Below are 17,545 nucleotides of genomic sequence, written 5' to 3' on the forward strand. Positions count from 1 at the left end.
TGTAGTGGCTCTCTGTGGTCATTCTGCCTCTTGTTGTAGCCGTTGTTTACTGTCTGTCTCCTCCGCCAGAGCGGGCAGAGAGGGGAACGAAGTCTGAGTCATCTGCGTGTCTCCACCACCAAGCACAGGTTCAGAACCTGTGTGTACATCAACTCAGTGTATGTACCAGGGGTTGGGGAACCAGGAAAGGAAAAAATGGTCTCATCCCCGAAGGAGCTCTGGACCCAGGGTGGAGATAAGAAAGGGACACCAGCAACAATGGGATGAGATAAGGCCCGTTTCCCAGCCCCACCCACCTAAACCACAGCCTCGAGGAACTACTGTACTTTTGGTCCTCAGAATACACCCAGTCATTGCTAGTATATCCACCTCAGGCTCATTCATTCTTTCCTCCTCTCTTTCTCTATCCCTCCCTCCCTTTTCTTCTTTCTTTCAGTATCTGTCTATTGAGCATCTACTATACCAGGCATTGTTCCAGGTACTGGGTAATAAACCAAACAAAAATCCTTACTCCATCGAGCTTATGCTATTGGGAAATCCTCTGTCCAAAAACCTCTTTCTGTGACAGATGCCTCCTAATCCTAAAATCCAGCCTGGGCAGGTACCACCTCTACCAGGAAGCCTTCCAGGGAAGCCTCCCTGAGCTCCCTGACTGGGCCAGGAGTCCTCTGGCAGCCCTTGGGACACCCCCCTCAACAACCCACAACAGACTGCAGTAGGCCACAGTGTGTAGGTGTGGACATGTGTGCATCTCCCTCATGGGAGCGTGAGCTCCTCCTGCCCAGAGGAATGGTCGTCATTCACCCGTAGGTCTCCAGTGCCCAGCAACTGTGGTGAAAGGAGACTCCAATAACTGAGTGACCAGAATGAGGAGTAAGAGGCAGTTGAGGTGGAAGAGGAGAAGGAGAGGTCAAGTCCAAGCTTGGGCTAGAATGGCCACTCCTCCACTCAGCTGCCAGAAACCGGAGGGCAGAAATCCTGGGCTCTGGGATTAGGTTGGCAATGGCCAGGCCTCCAGAAGGTGGCAGTTAAAGGAAAAAGACTCCAGGCCCGTGGGCTCAAGCTGTGAAACTGCTTGCCAAAGATGCCAGAGGCTGTCCCTACCTCTCCCTGGTGAGCAGGTCTCTTTCAGAGTTCCTCACACAACTGCTAGAAGGATGGGGCTCCCCTTTTTTTTGGGGGGGGTGTGCAGCTATTTTGGTGGTCACTGAGAATGCAGCCCATCCCCCTCCTGCCCTGACACAGTGGGTCCCGGAATTGAATGGAAGTGTCTCTGGTCAAAACCCTGGGCTCCTCTGCTGGGGGTAGCGGGGTGGTCAGCCCTCATGTTTCCCGACGTTTTCCTGAAGGGATCAGGAGCCTCGATGAGGGGGTACAAAAATCCAGCGTCCAAGCCTGTCTGGTGGATGTCGGGCTGGTGACCTCGCCTTGTGAGCCTGTCTGGGAAAGGAGGACCTCATTGTCCCTGTCCAGGGCAAGCAGGGGTTTGGGTCCAGGAACTTCAGGGGAATTGCCTGCTGGGCTGTCAATCAGTGCTGGCCAAGCCGGTGCTCCTGATCGTCTCTGGACAGTGGAGAGTCACTGCTTTGAAGGCTGTTTGGAGCTCAGCAGAGAGAGTAATTGGAGAAACATTCTCTAAATTGAAAAAGATGATTACTCCTGATGTTATTAGCACAGCAGAGCCGGCAAAAAGAGAGGTGCTAAGGAAGAAGGAAGCGAAGTTTAAAATCAAATGTGTTTTGAACTGTCTTCTTCTGGACACACACCTGTGCTGAGACAGCTTGTTAGAGCAAAATGGTTTTAGGCATTTTCTTGAAAGGGGTTAGTTCTATCAAGAAAGCACCTACTAAGCACGGGACCCTGGGCCCTAAGCCAGGGACGCTGAAAAATGCAAGAAAACACAAGGCAAGGTGTTGCCGGGGGTAGGCAGGGAGGGGAAGACAATGCTCGGGTCCCTCGGGGTTTCTGCTGTGCCCCCCAAACCTCCTCTCTAGGATGTCTTGGCCATGAGTTCATTCCCATGCCACCCACCGTGAAGCCTTTCACAGTGTCCCCTGGCAGCTCCCCCTTGCATGCTCCACTGGCCTTGGGCCAGCACGTCTCCATGTGCCCTCACCTGCTCCATCCTTATCCCTGCCATTTCTCTGCCTAAGCACCTCCCCCCAGCACATGCCTCCCTTCCTCCAGGTCCCTGGTCTGAACATGGCCAGAGCCTACCCTAATGAACCTGTGTGGACTGGCTCCTGCCCCTCTCGTCCTGGTCTAGTTTCCTCCCAAGCAACCGTTACCAACTACCATAGTATATGTTTACTTGTTTTTCTTACCTTTCCCCTCATTAGAATTTAAGCTCTATGGGAATTTTATCCCTATCTCTAAAGCAGGTATTCAGTAAAAATATGCTCAATGTTGAATAAAATAATTGATTTAAGAAAGATTTTCTGAGCATCTGATAATGGCTGTGCCCCCTAATAGGTGGCAAGAATGGCAGGTGAACGAGACAGTCCCAGTCTTCTTCTGTTCAGAGCTCACAGCCTAGCAAGCAAAAGAAGCATTAATTCAATAGGCACACTAATAAATATGTCATGACAAACTGTGCCAAGGAGAGGATGCTATGAGCAGAGTCTGATTCTGTGGGGGAGGGAGTGGTCATCAGGGAGGGCTTCCCAGTGTAGGTGACATTTGAGTTCTAAAGGATGCAGGAGAGTTAACTACACAAAGGAAGAATGTTCCAGATAGGGAAGTGAAGTCTGCGGCAGGGAGGAGCTCTGTTATGTGGGGTTATTGATAGCTAGTCCTTGTGACAAGAGCAGATGCCCCTTGCCACAGCATTAGAGAAAACCCCAGAACAGAGAACTAGAGCACCTCTGCACAGGAGGGGAGGTGCTATCAGGTAACATTTCAAGAAGCTGGTTATTGTAGCAATGGTTGGAGTCACAAGTGGGCTGATCAGTTTTACGCTCCTTATAATAGGTAGTATAGCAAAAGGAAGGAAGGAGGGAAGAAAAAGAAGAAAAAGAATATCAAGTGTTGGAGGATGTGGAGAAAAGGGAACCCTCGAGCAGTGTAGGGGGTTACATACCCTGCTGCAACCATGCTGGAAAACAGAGAGCTGCCGTATGATCCAGCAATTCCATCTCTAAGAACACACCCCAGATAACTGAAAGCAGGGACTCAAACAGATATCTGTACACCAATGATCATAGCAGCATTATTCACAGCAGCCACAACACGGACTCAACCCATCAGCTGACTTGTCCATCAGCTGAGGAACTATGGAATATTACTCGGCCCTGAAAATGGAGGGAACGTCTGACACAGGCTACAACATAGATGAACCTTGAGGATGTGATCCCAAGTGAGATAAGGAGACACAAAAGGACAAATATTGCCTGGGTCCACTCGCATGGCGGACCTAGAGCAGTGAAGTTCACAGATACAGAAACTGCAACTGCCCACAGGCTGGGCAGGGCAGGGGGAATGCGAGGTGCTGGCTAAATGGATTCAGAGTTTTGGTTTGGGAAAATGAAGTTCTGGAGATGGAGGGTGGTGATGGGCACACGGCGGTGTGAATGTACTTAGCTGTGCACTTAAAACTGGTTAAAATGGTCAAGTTTTACGTAACGTATATTTCACCACAATAAAAACCAGAAAGGAAAGGCACTGAGCTAAGAGTGATGAGGGAGGGCACAGAAAGGGTCCAATATGGGACATCATGGGGCTTGGAAAGGGGAACATAAAAAGGAGGGGCATTTAACTTATCCAGTGGGGGAGAGGCGGGACAGAGTGGAAGGTGGTAGGAAGGATCCAGAAAGCTGTTGAGACCAGGCTCGGTCTAAACTGAGGCTTGAGTGGGAGCTGGGGGCAGGTGTGGAATATGTTCCAGACAAGAATGAGTGACATTCATGGATTTATTCAGCTGAGCTGAGCCATTCAGGGCCTTGGGTGTCATGTTAAGAAGTTCAGTCTTTGTCCTGTAGGCAGGGGCTTTCACCAGGAATGACTTCTTCGTGCTTTAGGAAGAGCACTCTGGGGGGCCCGGAGGAAGGGGGAGCCCCCAAGGTAGTGGGGGTGAGAGCAGCAGATGTGGTCAGAGGTGCTGCAGCAGGTGAGATGGAAGGAAGCAGATGGAAGAGAGTTCCCTGGGCTCGGTCGCTGACGGCATATGAGGGTGTGAAAGCTGACTCCCAGGTTTCTGGCGTGGGTGAGGGGGCTGCCTGTCGGAGGACCCCGGAAGGGAAGCAGGTCTGTGGGTGGCAAGTATGAGGAAGGCGGTCTTGGACATGCGGAATTGGAAAAGCCCATCGGAGGTCCAGATGGAGATATCCAGGGATAGGGAGATTATAGTCTGGAGCTCCGGAGCGAAGTCTGCCTTGAAGATGTAGCCTGGGGAGTCGTCCACATCTGGAATTCAGATTCAAGCCCAGCAAGGCAGCTAAGGTGACCCAAGCATCACCTGTGGGAAAGAAGACATATAGGCGTGGTGCAGACGGTGCAAACGTTCCCCCCAAACCTCAGAGCACCAGAGGTCTGGACGCTCCCGAGGCTCTCTTCCCACTCTCTCCTGATTTCCTTCTGTCCCCTGTGGTTGGTTGTTCTTCCAGTGATCCTAGAAAGGGTTCTTATCCTCCGGCCTCCTCTTAAAATTCTATTAGAAGAGCTATTGCTGATACAATGTTACATAACAAACAGCCCCAAAATCTCAGTGGCTTATTGTAAAAACCATTTATTTCTCACTTATAGGTCTGCTGTCAGTCTGGGCGGCTCTGCTCCAGTTTGCTCCAGGGTCCCCCTTGCTGGGGCCCAGGCTGCAGGGCAGAGGCTGCCTGGCGTGTGTTTTCAGAGTGGGTGAACGGAGCACCAGATGCCAAGCTGATCCACGCAAACATCCGCCTGCTCCGCAGTCACGTGGCCACCCCAGCATTGGCGCGGTGGGGAGGTGTCTGCCTCCCATGGAAAAAGAGGTGGATATTTGCTACACAAGCTACCTACTGTGAATGAGCTTCTCTCAGGCTCTGTCCTTGACCTCCACTTTTTGCTTTGGGCAAGTTCAGCCATGCCCGTGGCATTGACCACACCGAGCCTCCATGATGATTCCTGAATCCACCCTCTGCCCCAGATTTTTTTCTTAGTACCAGACCCCAACCCGCCACCATCTGTTTAGTTAAAAGGGATTCCCACCTGGATGTCCCCCAGGTGTTTCAAAGTCCCTGTGTCATGACCTGGACTCATTATTTCTCCCTATTCAATTCCTACCCGCTCCCCATGTCTGTGCAGGGCGCCAACACCTAGCTGATTACCCAGGCCAGAGACCTAAGAGTGGGTCTTATCTCCTTTTCTTCCTTGCCCACTGCCCCCTCTACAGCACCTGGGTTGGTCAGCTAGATCTAGTAAGCATCCCACATTTTTCTTTTCTTTTTTAAAAAATTTGTTTTAAAGATTTTATTTATTTATTTGACAGACAGAGATCATAAGTAGGCAGAGAGGCAGGCAGACAGAGAGGGGAAAGCAGGCTCCCTGCTGAGCAGAGATTCTGATGTGGGGCTCCATTCCAGGACCCAGGATCATGACCTGAACTGAAGGCAGAGGTTTTAACCCACTGAGTCACCAAGGCACCCCCAAAAGATTTTATTTTTAAGTGGTCTCTACACCCAACATAGAACTCGAAATTACGACCCCAAGATCAAGAGTCACATGCTCTACTGACAGAGCCAACTGGGTGACCCGTAGGCCTCCCACATCCTGTCCACTACCACCCCCACTCTCATCACTGTGATCCAGCCCCAGATTAGTGCACAACCCCCAGCAGATCTCTCTGCCTTCAGACTCTCTTCCAACCCTCTGGCCTCTCCTGGCCAGCCAGAGGGATGTGTTGAAGGCACAGATGTGACATGCTTTTTGCTCAAAACTCTTCAGTGGCCCACCTTCTCATACAAGATGAAGCCCAGGGTCCTCTGCAAAAAAGCTCAAGGTCCTTCATAATCTGGCCCCTGCCTCCCTTTGCAGCCTGTTGCTCCCCATTGTCCTGAGCACTGGGGATGGATGTGCTCCTTGGGAGTTTGCAGCCTGATAGTGGAAGCACGCAAGTCTACCATTACTTATGGTACAATGTGCCAAGTGTCACCATGATGGGTACAGGCCTCTGTGGGCAGAGTGCAGGGGTATTATGACAGTCCAGTGGGTCACAGAAGGTGGCTAGGAGGAGGTGGCCTTCCTCAGACAGTGGGAATGGATGAGCACTCTCAAGGAGAAGCTGGAAAGGGAGCTCTGAGGAGCATCAGCAGGTCTGATGGAGGAGGAGCTGATGGAGGTGATGGAGGAGGCCTGTTCAGAGAAGCCATGAGGAGGAAATCTGGGGGAAGGGGTGCCTGGGGAAGAAAATGTTGACTCTCAGAGAGTGATCAAGGAGCAGAGAGCTCTGCAGAAACTGGATAGCTGGTGAGGGCATTTTAGGGGAGCAATCCGGGCAGAAGCCTCATCGCAACAGTGGCAATGTGGGAAGGGAGATCGAGACTGCAGGTGCAGATGATTCTCTCCAGATGCTGGGCTGTGAAGGGGATCAGAGGCCAGCGTGCCAGGAGTAAGGAGCTTTGCTGTGTTTCGGCTGAAGAGGAGAGAGACTGGATCCCGTGTAAATGCTAACTGGAAGGAGCGAGTAGAGAGGGAGAGGCCAAGTGTACTGGAAAGTCAGAGGACAACGTTACAGTGAGGTCCCTGAGAAGGTGGGAAGGGGGGGGCTCAACACAGAGGGAGGGCCTCCTTCGCTCGCCTCTGGGAACGCAGAGATGAGGAGACCCAGCCTGTTCCCTCCGGATGGATACTCTTGGTAGGGGCACCTCGGTGGCTCAGTCAGTTAAGCACCTGACTTCTGATTTTGGCTCGGGTCATGATTTCTGAGTCGTGAGATCAAGCTCCGAGTCAGTCTCCACACCTAGTGTGAATTCAGATTCTTTCACCCCCTCTCCCTCTGCTCCTCCGTGCTCGTTCTCTGTCTTAAAAAAAAAAAAAAAGATGCTCATGGTCTAGGAGTGGAGGCTGGGTCTTTGCCAAGGAAGTAAACCTGGAGCAGGGGCTCTGAAGATTGAATAAGAGTCTGCTAGACAGAGCAGCAGTGGTGAAGGGATCCCAAGCAAGAGGATAGCATGAGGCATGGGGGTTGGGGGTTGGGGGTTGGGGGAGTGGCGTGGTGACAGGAGAGGGGGTTCAGGGTGCTTCCCACACCCTTCCACATTGACTTCATGGACACCCACCTTGGTCACCCATGGATCCTGAGGGAACGCAAGGACTAGGTCACGTCCACCTCTGTGTGGCCCAATACCCGGCTTCCACAAGTGTTGAGTAACAGAGGCTCTGCTTCGGACAGAGTAAGTCTATCCTGAGGATGATGTTGAGGAGTTAGCAAGGATTCCTCTGGGGGTCATCGCTTCTCTCCCTTAGCACTGGACACTGTCCTAGGCAGGCCCCAGTTAGTGCCCCAGTAAATGTCGGCTATGTCCCCAGAGGCCCTGTGTTCCAAACCTCCTTTCTAGCCACCCTCTGAGGCCACCGGGAGAAGAGGTTTGGGAGTGCCCTCTTCCCCAACTATCTGGGGCACCCAGAGCAGAGCTCACAGGCTCATTCTCCAATTCTGAGCCCCGTTTCCACGGAAACAGAAATCGGCAACCATCAAAGTCCCAGCTTTCAAACACGAGTCCTTTCCAAAACTTACGCTCACGTGATTCATAGACCTCACAATTGTGGGGGCTGCAGGGGCCTTCCAGAGTGTCCCACCCTCCCTGTGATGTGAGGGCAGAGCCAGGGCTGGAACACCGGGCCCTGGCTCCCCGCTCAGTGCTCCATCCTTTATCCAGTGCTGCCCCGACTCGAAAGAGCTCACAGCCATCCTGACCCATTGACCAGGGCCTCAGTTTGCCTATCCATCCATCTAAGGAGGAAAAAGTACCAGGAGTCAACACACACATGTTGGGCACCCCAGATTCCTGCCAGATCAGTGCAAGGGTGCCCAGAACAATGGGCACAGGGGCAGGGATAGTCAGCCTCTCTTCCAAGGCTGAGGTCACTAGAACATGAGACCTGCTTCTTGGTCCTTGAGGGCTGGGATCCTGCTTCCGAGGACTCTGGGTGGAGGAACTAGAAGGACACGGGTCACCCACAGGCACTGATTCACAGGAAAGGGGTTTGCTAGGCAGTGTCCTCTGGGCTCTGCCTCTCTCTGCCTCTGGAACCCTTTTTGCCAGTTCTGCTCCTAGTCCCTGCCCTCTCCTCTGGGCCATCTTGCAGTCTGTTGCTCAGTCTCTGCATCCCTGTCTGTCTCTCCTTCCTCTGTCTCTATGTCTTGAACCATCTCTGTCTCTGGATCTCTCCATACTGTTCCCTCTCAGTCCCTTTCTATGGGCTTCTCTGGGTTTCTACCTGTGTCTCTGGATTTCTCTCTTCTCCCACCTAAGAGACACATGAGGACAGGGATTTTGTCTCTTTTGTCCACTGTCAAATCCCTAGTGTCTTGGACGGTGCCTGGCACATAGTAGGTACTCAGCAAGCACTTGCCAAACGAATGATGTCTTTACATGTCTGTCTGTTTCTCACCCTTCCAGCCTGTGTCTTCCTCCCTTCTCTGTTCTCTCTCTCGTCCTCATCTGCTGCTGTTGTGTCTTTGGACTTCTGCTTCTCTCTCCCCCTTTCTTTCTTTGTCTTTTTCTTTCACTCTGTCTCTCTCATTCTCTCTCCCTCTCTCCCTGTTCTGTCGGTGGCTGCCGGCCTCTTTTACACATGGGGGCATGCGCGTGAGCATACATACACACACACCCCCACACACCCATCTGCAGCATTTTTTCCTGTAAATGTTTCCTAGGTTGATGTGGGTTTAGGAAACCTAACTTCAGTACTGCAGCTCCAACCCTTAGCGGTCACCATGCACTCCCCCATCCCCCAATTACTGTCACAAACAGGACCAGGTGTCCAGCCCCATAGCAAAACTGGGAGGTTGGCAAATTTGTTTCCAGTGCCTGCTTCAGCTGGTTCCTGGGTCACCGTTTCCCTCTGCCCAGTGTCCCTCCTGAACAGCAAGACCCCCAGGGGCCGAAATATCAGACCCTCCAATGATCTGCTGTAGAAAAGGTTCTGAGAGCAGCCAGCCATTCACTGATCTGGTATGACCCTAGTCGCTGTCAGACTCCTTCGGGACCTGTCTAAAAATTTGTTCTCTGGGGCACTAGGGGAGGATGAAGGTTTTGCCTCCAGGAGGAGGAGGCCCCTCTAGGGGCCCCTGTAGGCCCCTAGATGCAAAGGAAGGCAGTGTGGAGGTTTACAGAAAGAGGTTTATGCCCCCAGATACCAAACTCACAGATAGCCCCCTACCCAACAGACAGCGTGATGTGACCATGGGAACGTGGATATGGAGACCAGCAGACGACCTGTTTCAGTCTCACCTCTACTCCGTATTTGCTGTGTGGCCTTGGCAAACCACTCAACCTCTCTGAGCCTCCGCTTCTTCATTTGGAAAATGGGGGTCATGCTGTCATCCTGTTGGAGTGAGATTCAGAGCAAGGTATATAAACCATTTCACACACAGTATGTGCTCAGTGCATGATCATTTCAATTGCCCCCTCAGCGTGTTGGATATGCAAGGAAAGATGGAACCAAGACGCAGTACATTTCTGTATAGCACTAGTTCCTGAGCTGGGGCTACAGGCCAGTCTTGTGCAATGATTACTAGCTCTAACTTTGGGGTCAGAGAGGTCACTTACTGCTGTGTCGCTGACCTTCTCTAAGCCTTGGTTTCCTCTTCTGTAAAATGAGGGTCATCACATCAACAGTTTAGGGTTTTTTGGAGGATTAAATGAGATAATAGCTACAAAGTTCTTGGCCAAGTGTGTGATCATGTGTGTGATCAGGAAACATTAGATGCTACTAGTTTTCTAAATGTTGGCTTGTTGGCTGTCACAATGACTCTAAAAGTACATGTTCTTTCGCCCATCTTCCAGGGGAGGCAGCAAGGCTTGGATGGAAGGGGCAATTTACCAGTTCAACCAGCTAGCAGGAGACAGGGTTAGGACTGGACTCCAGCCTCCTTCTTGGCATTGTCACTATTTCAACCTCTCTCTCCCTTCCAGAGCTGCCCAAAACCAGGAAGCTGGGTCCTAGCTCATAAATCGTCCCTGAACATGCTCCTATGTGCCCTCTTACCAGGCAGTGCTGTGACTGCATGAGGAAGCAATATGTGGGAGCAAAATCCCTGCCCTGAGAAGCTCATTGAGGACAGTGCAAGCTCTTGAACTTGACATGGAACCACAAATGGGAGAGGAGCTGGTGGGGGGTGGAGAGGGAAGGAGCCATGAATGATGGAACACGTGAAATCCTTCAGCAAAAGGGTGTCTGCTGCTGTGCTTTTCAGGAAATGTTATTCATGAGTGTGGTTCATCTTATACACTGGCGTGGAAACAAGAATAGTAGGCGTGGCACCCCACTGGCACTCCGAGGCCTCCCAAGGAGGAAGGAAGAGAGGGAGGCTTTGCTCACGAGAATTATCCTGGAGACAGTGAGGGGTTCTCAAGGCAGAAACCCCGGATGGGCACACCTGGAGCCTACTCCCTCCATGGCTATGGCCCCCAGATGCCTTGAGGTAGGCTCCAGACCCAGTGGGCAGCCTGGAGTGGGATGAGCTAGCTTGGTCACACCATCTGGACAATATATGTCCCATTCTGTCCCCTAAATGGCTCAATTCCAACCATGGGATGAGATGACTAACTGAGCCATCCTGGGGTTGGGAGGAGGTGAATGGAGGGGTCCTTCTGGAAAGAGGGCAGGAATAAAGATTATCAGCAGTGTCTTTAGTTGATAGGAATACCTGATAACACTAACCACCCCCACTCCCACCCCCACCCCGCAATTTTTGTATTTTTCCAGCTTGTCAGAGCTCTGAGTCACCCTCTAAGTGAAGAGATTCCCATGCCTAGGTGCTGGCTGGCTGGCAGATGTCAAAACAAATCAAAGGCCTAGGCACAGAGTGCTTGGCTGGGTATAGCAAGGTGCTGGGGCTGTATTGTAGCTGAGGGACTGTCACTTCTTAGAAGATAAACTGTCTTCTGAGCAGCAACTTAACTACCATTTATTTATCCTCAGCCACTCTGCAAACACGATTCCAGTTCAAGGAGCTTGCAACAAAGAGATTCCATTGCAGGCTTTTTAAAAACAAAAAGAAGAAGAAAAAGCAAGACTAGGGAAAGAAAAAGAGAATGGAAACAAGCAGCTCATCTGCTGTGACCAAGCACTGGATGAAGCTATAAGTTCCCTACTGGCCAAGGCAAAAAGGGAAACATGATCACTTAAGGAACTCTTGACATAAAGAGGGTAGAAACTGACATTTGTTGAGTACAATCTAGGATTTTTAACAGATAGCCTCTCATTTCCTTCCTAGTACCCATGCCAGGAAGCCATGGTCAGTCCCATTTTCTGGGAAGGAAAGTGAATCTCAGATGTTGCTGTGGGTTCTGTGCTAGTGCCTCCTGAGATTCCCTGTCCTGGACCCAACAACCTTGTCCCACAGCTCCTGGGACTTTGGCTGCTGCCAGCCTGCAGTTAATATTCCTCCCTGGGAGTTTGGCTGTAGGGAACTACTTCATCCAAAGTCACACGCCCTTCAAGAGGAGATTTCTACTCCTACTCTGAGGATCTAGAAGTCCCAACAAGCTCATGTTTCCATCAGGGGACACAGGGAGAGCTCCAGTGAACTTTAAACCGTGGCTGCTGCCCGATTATTTTTGAACTCCTTGAGCTAAGAGATCATCTGCAAGGAAAAGAACCCCCAGGCTAGCAGAGGTAATTGACCCTGGTCAAAATGAGATGATATAGCCATGCAGTTAAGCAACAAGAGTAGGGGAGAAGGTGTGTCATGCTCAGGTGATTTCCAGGGGTGTCCTTTGTGCTATTTGCCCAGTTTTAATGGCACATGGACAAGTCAAGCAGGTGATGGTAACATGGGGCTCAAACCCTTTGTGGTGCAGGTCTGGGGTCTCCACCACGAAAGCACCCTAGGTGAGAAGAGACACTGGCAGAGAAAGTGAGGACACTCCAGGTGAGATAGTGTAAAGGCAATCACCAGTATCAGTTATGAGCTTGAAGCTTCTGCAACTAGTAAGGTGGTTCATCCCCTAACCCTTCTCTTTTAAGTTTCCCAGGAAACAAAGCCAACCAGAACCCGGTGAAGTGATTTCCATGTGGGTCAAACTTCATGGCAGCCAATGAATCAAGACAGGGCGGGGGATGGACTGTAGTGGGCGCTCTGGTCGTCCAACCCAGATTTCCTCTTCAAGGCACACCACCCCTCCTCAGCTTGAGATAGTGACACATGGGTCCTCACCTGATATTACCCCCCCAACTCCCAAAGGTGGCTTAACATGGAACTGCAGAGCCTGCTAACTTGCCTTAATCTGGGACATTTCTGAAGGACCATCCCAGCTCCAAGCCTCTCTGTAGGATCAACTGAGTCTTCAATTATAGTCACATTGCTGGTAGAGGAGTTTCTGCCTCCTACCAATCCTGCCTTCCTATCTGCCTTGCAGGCACACCTTCCAAGAGCACTTCACAATAAACCTTGGGCTGCAATTCTCAAAGTCAGGGTTTCTTTCCAGGGAACCCATTTTTTTTTTTTTTTAATAGTCTCCACACCCAGCATAGAGCCCAGTACAAGGCTTCAACTCATGACCCTGAGATCAAGACCTGAGCTGAGATCAAGAGTCAGACACTTCACTGAGCCACCCAGTGTCCCCCACCACCAAAGAATCCAATCTTAAGTGGACGTGTTGACAAACTTGCTCAAGGTAACAGCGCAGATAAACATGCTCCCCCTTATGTCATGGAGGCAGACAAAAGTGTTCTTGCAATAAATTATAAAATTTTAATTATTTAATTGAGAGTCAAATGGTTTAAAATGTGTACACTATAAGACAAATGCCCAGTTTTCCATGTGCTTTTGTTGCATAACCAACTACCCCAAACCTAGTGGTGTAAACAATGACTCTTCTATAATGCTCAGGGATTGCCAGGACCTTAGACGGGGTACAGTGGGGGTGATCGGTCTCTGCTCTGTCTGGGGAACTCAGCTAGTTGGGCTAAGTATATTGTAACTTGGGCATTTTACTCCCTGGCATCTGGGTTTCAAAAAGGAGAATCCTGAGAAAAAGCATTCCCCAAAGCCAAGGAAAAGGTAAATGACTGTATGACCTTGCCTCAGAAAGCACAAATTGTCCCTTCTACTGTACTCTCCTGGTGAGAGCTGCACAAGTTCACCCAGATTTCAGGGAAGGGGATGTAGACCACACCCTTTGATGAGAGGAGTATCAAAGAATTTGCAACCATTTGTTTCTTGAAACCACACACCATTGGTAGGGATTTATCAAAGGGAACAGATACACTTGTCTAAGATCTATGTAAAAGGAAGTTTACCATAACAATGTTTATAATGCTGAAAAATTGCAAACAATCTAAATGCCCAATGACCCATAGGGATTGGTTAAATAATTTGTGGTACAGTGTGTCAATACTATGAAATATTATGTAGCTATTTTTAAAAATAATACAATATGATGGAAAGATTTTTATACTATATTGTGAGATGGAAAAAGTTGATTGTAGACAGGGAACATAAGAAGGGGGAGTAGGAGAGAGAGAAGCAGGTTTCCTGCTGAGCAGGGAGCCCAGTGTGGGGCTTGATCCCAGGACCTTGGGATGATGACCTGAGCCTAAGGCAGACGCTTAACCGACTGAGCCACCCAGGCACCCCTCTCCTCTTAACCCAGAAAGGATTTGATCAGATTCACCATCTCAATGGGGGCAGAGAAAAGAGACAAAAAGAGCTGTTTCCTCAGTGTTTTTGAACACTATACAGTGTTCATCTTGCTGCCATGCCAAATGAGATAATGGCTTTCCTGATTGTGTAAGCCAATGAGCAAAAGGATGTCTTGTTATTTGCAGCTGAAAGCATGCCATCGCAGAACATTCCAGATACCAGGAGTAGATGAGGGAGAATGGGCTGCAGTTCTGTGTGGCTTCAGGAGAAGATAGATGGAGAGGAGGAACGCCAAGGGCTGGCAGCAGAGAGGCCAATAGTGCCAAGTCATGACAAGATTATGCCATTGACGCTTCCAGGACCTCGTCCTGAGGGCAATGGGGAGCTGGCCAAGAGTTTTATTATTTCTTTTATTTTTTATTTTAAGTAAACTCTACACCATGCTTGGGGCTCCAACTCAGAACCCTAAGATCAAGGGTTGTCTGCTCTCCCAACTGAGCCAACCAGGTGCCTCTGACCCAGGAATTTTAAACAGTGAATTGATTTGTTCAAATCCACGTGAGGAAAATCACTCTTGTAGCAAAGAACAATTTGCAGGACAGAGAGAGAGAGAGGGAGACAAAAAGAGAGAGAGAGCAAGAGCACTTGCAGGAGTGAGCGCGAGGAGATAGTTGGAGTACTCACGGGTGAGGGCAGAGAGGTGGGAGTAGGAGAAAGTCAAAGAGGTGGGAAAGAGGCAGAGCTGCCAGGCTGGGTGAGCAACTGAGTGTGGTAGAGGGGAGGGCAATGAGGCTCCTGCCAGGGTTCAAGCATGGGCATCTGGGGGAACGGAGGTGCCATGCACTGAGAAAGGCCATGCAAGAAGAGTTGTGTGGGCAATAAAGCTTGGTTTGGATGTGGTCTGTGCATGGTTCCCCAAGATGCTGGCAGTGTAGAGAAGGCTGCTGAGAGGCATCTGTTACCTTACTTCTGATAGCCACCTTGACTGGCTTTGGAGAACCATCCCCCAGACACTGGATAGAGGCTTTGGGGCTGGGGGGCGGTAGTGTCTGCCATCGATTGGTCTAAAAGGTGGACTGTGATCAAGCCTGGACAATTAAATAGTCTCCCTGGAATCCAAACCTTGACTTGTCTCACAATTGAACTATTCATCCCCATCTGGTCTCCCTTGAACTTAGTGACTGGGCAAGGGCTTCTATGCAGAAAGTGTATTTGGGAAGTAATTCCAAGGAGCAGGTGAGAGGAACTGGGAAGAGAAATCTAATTCAACGTTATCACATTGGATGCTCCAACCCACCGGAATCTTCTGAGGAGGAAAGTGTGTCTCAGAATAGTCTGCAAGAGGGGGCGGGAAGATGTGAAAGGAGAAGCCAGCATCCATTGGCCCCTGAGCCCACTGGGTAAGGGTGGACACCCCTGCGTCCCTGGCTTGCCCATGCAGGCATGCCCAGTAGGCTCCCACCGGGACCTCAGGTGGCAACATCAGAAGCTGGGGCGGATACAGTGCATCTCATTGGGAGATGAGACACTGCCCTTGCAAACTGGGTCAAAATCTGTACAGGAAATACCACAGAGGCAGCATGGGCGGGGCGGGGTGGAGTGGGGTCAAGGGGTGTGGGTGAGGGGATGTGAGCCAGGGCACAAGAGATATCTGTCATGGGCCCCAAAAGGCTGCTGGGTCCTGATGTCTGGGTTTCCAGCAATCTTCCTCCCATGTTCCCTCCAAGGCCTAGCGGTCCAGCTTTTCTTTTCTCTTGGTTCTATAAGCCCCACGGTAATCTTCCAGCGAGTTCCTTTTGGGCTCACATTAGCCATAGTTTCTGTGGCTTATGGGAGGAAAATGCTAATGAATGAGTACCTGAGTTCACAGAGAGCAAACAAAAACTAGTGGAGAAAGTAACACAACATTTTCCTATAGTTTCTCTTCAAAGGTCCCTTGATAAAATCAGAGGACTGAGGCTTGTCTCCTAAGGGCATATCCTTCCTCTGAATCTGAGGAAGAACTTGAACCTTCTTGAACCTTTGAGAGCATACAGATATGCTTGCCTCTATCACCCATGCTTCTTTCTGAGAACAGCAAAGATGGCCTGTATCGCCTCAAAAGCCCTGGGTGGGTGTACTCCTAGGCCGAAAGAGGGTCTTCACGGGACAGCTTCTAGGAGTGGGTCTGCTTAGACCAAGGTCTTGACCCTGAGTAAGGGGCTTCAGGAGTTTATGGGCACAGAATGGATTTAACACTGCAACTGAAGCATGAGTCTTTGTGTGTGTGCACACATGTGTGTATGTGTGTGTGTGTGCACGTGTGCACTAGCTTCCACAGCGGAGATAGGGCCAGTGGTCACCGACCCCATGTCACTTTTGGGAAACCATGAAGAAAAGGCTGGGAGAGAAGACATCTTGGCAAATAGAGACAAATTGTGAAATACAGACATACCAAGCCGTGTGTTTGTTTTTTTCCTGTTCTAAGGGCAGTAAGCTTCGAAATAAGGTACCTGCACCCTCACAGGAGCTCCAAGTCTAATAAAGCTGACAGATACAAATATCAAGTTGAATAGAAAATCATAAGAGCTAAGATGGAGGGACACACTATGGAGTATTTTATCATGGGAAATCCAGAAAGACTGTCTAAAGGAGGAAGTACCTGGCCGGGTCTTGAAGGATGGGGAAGAGTGTCCAGGCAGACAACAGGGAGTAGGGAATGGCAGACCGAGAATCAGCAGGGTAAAATCCCAGAGTGGAAAACAACACCGTGCCCTGGGGGACCCGGAGGGAGGTAATGGTAGGAGGTAGTGAGGGATTTTGTACTTGATCCTATAGGAAAAGGGGAGCCTTTGAGAATATCATTTGGGAAATAAGACTATTGTATGCATATTTTTATATATTTTAAAGAAAACATATGTGATATAAAAAAGTTTTTTTAAAAAGTTCAAGTGGTACAGAAAAAGTGGAAAGTGCAAGCCCTTGCTGTCTCCTACTCCCACCTAAACCTTAGGCAGCCTTAATAGCTAACTAGCTTACAGTTAGCCATTTCCTGCACATCCTCGCAAATGCTTTCTAGACGCCTCTACACACATTCACAGATATATCCTTTTTAGTTCTAACAAATGAGTTTATGTTCTATGTGCTGTGCCGTGTACCTTGCTCTTTTATCTTAACAATATATCCTAGACCTCTTCCATGTTACATAAGGGGACAGCTCCTTCTCTGTAACAGCTTCATCGCACTGTGTAGCACAGGGAGACAAATCACCCTCCAAAATCATCGTGCCCATTTCCATAGTCCCGAAGCACAAGTCAGTGTTGCAGTTAGCTTTCCTCCCTGTCAACATTCTTGCAGTCTTTTTCATCTCGACGGTCTGATGTCTCATCGACAGTTTTGACAATCTGGTATCTCTTTGTTTTAATTTACGTTAATTAATTTAATTATAAGCGAGGTTGCTCCTCTTTTTACTGCGTTTATTGACCATTTGCTTTTTCAGCAAACAGCTTATTTGTATCCTTTGTATGCTTTTACGTCTGTTAGTCATATCAACTTATAAAAATTATTTATATTTTGGGGCGCCTGGGTAACTCAGGTGGTCCAGTGGCCAACTTTTGATTTCTGCTCAGGTTGTGATCTCGGGGTCCTGGGATCAAGCCACTCATTGGGCTCCATGCTCAATGGGGAGTCTGCTTGGGGTCTCTCTCTCTTCTCTCTCTGTCCCTCTCCCCACTCTATTTCTCTCTCTCTCTAAAACAAATAAACAAAATCTTCTTAAAAAAT

At 49.7% G+C, this 17,545-nt stretch overlaps 1 long non-coding RNA gene across 3 annotated transcripts in view; it reads right to left on the minus strand.

Annotated features, from left to right (window-relative positions):
- Positions 1-3,805: 3,805 nt before the first annotated feature.
- LOC131810134 (uncharacterized) overlaps positions 3,806-17,545 on the minus strand; it is a 52,006-nt gene continuing 38,266 nt past the window's right edge. For 2 of the 3 annotated variants that reach the window (XR_009345432.1, XR_009345429.1), the window contains exons 6-7: positions 9,426-9,519; positions 3,806-4,453 (exon numbers count right to left, since the gene is read on the minus strand). This is a non-coding gene — a long non-coding RNA (uncharacterized LOC131810134). The remainder of the gene's footprint in view (positions 4,454-9,425; positions 9,520-17,545) is intronic. The other variant, XR_009345431.1, reaches the window with a different exon arrangement.

Source organism: Mustela lutreola, chromosome 10, assembly GCF_030435805.1.
Source record: "Mustela lutreola isolate mMusLut2 chromosome 10, mMusLut2.pri, whole genome shotgun sequence".
In the NCBI taxonomy this organism is placed as follows: Eukaryota; Metazoa; Chordata; class Mammalia; order Carnivora; family Mustelidae; genus Mustela; species Mustela lutreola.